The 3712-nt window shown below is 36.9% G+C and overlaps 1 non-coding gene across 1 annotated transcript; it reads right to left on the reverse strand.

Annotated features, from left to right (window-relative positions):
• Positions 1-1886: 1886 nt before the first annotated feature.
• LOC118595892 lies at positions 1887-1991 on the reverse strand. The gene has a single exon (XR_004946585.1). It is a non-coding gene; the product is annotated as a U6 spliceosomal RNA (small nuclear RNA).
• Between the last annotated feature and the right edge of the window lie 1721 nt (positions 1992-3712).

Genomic DNA, 3712 nt, shown 5'->3' on the forward strand with positions numbered 1-3712 from the left:
ATAAAAATATGAGTTGTCAGGACCTCTCTTTCTTAGAAAAGTTAACACATGCAGAGTCACTGGGATGTCGTATGACCAAGGAACAACATAATGCTAGGATTAGACATATACACATATATATGTTTATATATAAACATATATAAAGATATAAAATGTAAACATTATATTGTGCCAGAATTTGAATAATACCTGCATCACCTTTGGTCTGAGGATTTTTCTTTCTGTCTAGTATCCATAAAAAGGTAGGTTCATAAAAACAGTAATAATTCTGATAAAACTTAAGATATTGTTAAATTTAAAAAATTCCTTCAAACACAAAAACTCTATTTGCCATATCAAAAGTTCATTTTTAGAATTCAGACTATTGCTAGTCTAGAAACTGTTAATGTAGCTCTTAAGAGATATGTGAGAGTCAGTAGTCACATAAGAATAAAATTGATTCTCTTTGGAAGGGAAAATAGGTTTCATGTGTTTCTAACTTTTCTATACCAGTGGTGGAGAAGCAGGAACTGACTAATGTTGGCAGCATCTACAGTCTGTAAAGAAAATGATGAAATATGTCACTCTGTACTTCTGTCTTAGGGTGAAGTCTATGTATCCTGACTTACCCATCAGCATCATTAGGAAGAATGAGTCATGGGTGAGTAATTTATTCATAGGGTTTGTAAAAGGACAGTTATTGCTTTTTCAGTTTCTCAATCCCTAGAAGATGAATTAATCTTTGAAGAATATTGTACCAGTTACAAATTTAGCAACTTTGACTCATCAAATAACAATAGTTAAAATCCAGTCTGCTTCTCACAGAGACATCCCAGATTCACACTATGACAGACGTGCAAGGACTGTAGATCTCTGAAGAGCTCATATAAATTATACTAGACATCCCAAATGGACAAATAAAGTTTTCTAGATCAAAAGAGAAGTAGATCTTACATTGAATAGCTTGGAAACTAAGGGTCTGTAACCAAGGACTTGAGTATGTGCTGTTCTTGTGAGTTTCCTTTCTGCAAAATATTAAATACTCTATATGAAGGACAAAAGTTTTGTTGTTATTATATACATTAGGTCAATGGTTTTATATCAAAGACTATATTTTCTTATTTACTCAATAAATACTATATTTTATAATCTTCCTATTTCCTATAATGTGCAATAACTAGAGTTACCGTATATTTTAGGAACTGTGAACTCATATAAATACCTTTCGAAGTTTCAGTTGAAAAAGAGGTATAACTAGTATATTGACATCTAGTTTCAGAAAATATCTATGACACTCCCTTTTGGCCCTAGAGATATTCTATTTTTCCTACTTGAAAATTTTACAGTCAGAAGATGATACCCACAGGTTACAATACTATAAATGTATTACATCATTTATTACAGTAATATTATACATTACTCCTGTGCCTGTGATGTTTAGCTCATTCCAGGATATGCATGGACCACAGACTCATACAGGCAACAAGGCCATGTAGTCTATGGCTTACCCACTGAGAGTAGTTATACCCAGGCTCAGACCACTACCACATAAGGACACATTACATTTGAAGCATTCGGTGGGCTATCTCCCACTAATTTTACTCAAACTTTCCTGAGGGTATACTTAACCAACTCAGAGTTATGTTTACCATCTTAGCCTTCTATTTGTTCACTTTGCATATACCATACAGCCTGCTAGTCCAATATATGTCTGGTATATGCATATACCAGATAGCCCTCATAACTGTGAGAATATAGAGAGTCTTAAAATAAATCACCGAGACTGGACAACCTCAGACTAATATGGGGCTTAAAATTTTACTAGCATTGCATATGAAGATAATAAGTACATTAATCACCAGATTCCTGGAAACTACCAAATGTACCCACTGCCACACTTCTTTTATTTAATTATAGAATGCTTCATGAGTTTGTATCACCCTTAGTCAGAGGCCAGGGTAATCTTGTTTGTATTGTTCCAACTTTGGTATACATGCTGTTGGAGTAAGCACAAGTTGTTATACTTGTATTCTTTGCTACTTCCAGTTATTCCTCTGTACCAACAATTAATTGGATCAGTTCAGGTATGAACAGGAACACAGCTATCTCTAGAAAAGCAGCTATATATAACAGTCTCCCATTAGGGACACCCTCTGCCCTTCATGTCAATATTGCTAACAGTACATCAGTGAAAGGCAGTAAAGTTCATTCTGACAAGTTCATTCTAGTAGCACAGGTCTTTATAATCATGAGTCTGTAAGATTTCTGAACTTGGATAGGACGGTAGCATATGGTGGACTCTGGGTAGGGAAAGACAGGGATTTTTATCTTGGTGACATGAGCATAGGTGGACAGGGAAGAGGATGGAGTCAAAAGGCTAATTCTAAGAGCAATATGACTCCAATAGTCAGGTGGATCCATGAAAACAGAGCAGACCTTGATCAAAGGCCTTCCACAGATTAGAACGAATATCTGAGTGCTTGGAATGCTGTGAATGTGTTACTCTGATTGATTGATAAATAAAACACTGATTGACCAGTAGAAAGGCAGGAAGTATTGTATAGGTGGGATAAGGAGAGAGGAGAATTCAGGGAAGTAGAAGGCTGAGTCAGGAGATGCTGCCAACAACTACTGCCATGAGAAGATGCAAAGTACTGGTAAGCCACAAGCCAACAAGTCACGTGGCAACTTATAGATTAATAAAAATGGGTTAATTTCAGATGTAAGATCTAGATAGCAGAAAGCCTGCCATAGCCATACGGTTTATAAACAATATAAGTGTCTGTGTGTTTATTTGGATCTGAGTGGCTGTGGGTCTGAATGGGACTGGAGAAAACTCCAGCAATATCTGACAATGCAAACTTACATAAAAAGACAAATTGACAATGTGACTGTAGATTATATGGCAGACTTCTGTATGCACTATAGGTTTATTAAATAGAACTGAAGTGTTCACGTGCAGCATCTACTTAGATAAGGAGACAGAAAAAACTAAAGTCAAAATGTGATGTCCAACATAGATTCACTACCTGCAAATGGTGCTATGTAGTGGTGTGATAAGAAGAATCTTAAAGGATAAGGTGTAAAGTCTCTTCTGGGTTGGGAAACAGTCTCCAAAGTAGAACACGAGGGCTGATATGCCACCTTGAGTGAGTAGAGGGATGCAATCACTGCCTTATTGAAGTCCAGGTTGCTGAAGAACTCCCAGAGACCAAGGAGACACAAAGGAGAAGGAGGAAAAAATGCTTTCTAAGGAAATCTCTCCAGCAGAAGAAGCAGCACACTGAACTGGTAACTGGAAGTATCTCAGTCTCAATTGTAGAAACTGAAATATTTCTTGGAGAACATAGTGTATAAGGTCTCTTACCCCATGTTTTCCTGTCACCACCCATAACAGTCATGGAAAAGATAACCAAATGGCTTTCGGGGAGGAAGATCTTGCCTCATAAACTCAGACATTGTGAGTATTTAGACATTTTAATGATGGAGAAAGATAGTGGACTCTCCCATGGTAGGACATGGATGAAGATGGCTTTGGTGAAGAAACATTTGGTGTCTCATGGTGGTGCCCCGGCCTCTGCTGAAGCAAGTAGAGGAACATCATCCACTATTTTAATAAGACAATTTCTCTCATTAGCCTAGAACTTACCAAATAGACTAGGCTGGCTCACCAATGAACCCAAAAGATCCAATTGTTTTCACTTTCCTTCCACTAGACCTCCAAATATGTTCT

Source organism: Onychomys torridus, chromosome 14 (assembly GCF_903995425.1).
Source record: "Onychomys torridus chromosome 14, mOncTor1.1, whole genome shotgun sequence".
Lineage (NCBI taxonomy): Eukaryota > Metazoa > Chordata > Mammalia > Rodentia > Cricetidae > Onychomys > Onychomys torridus.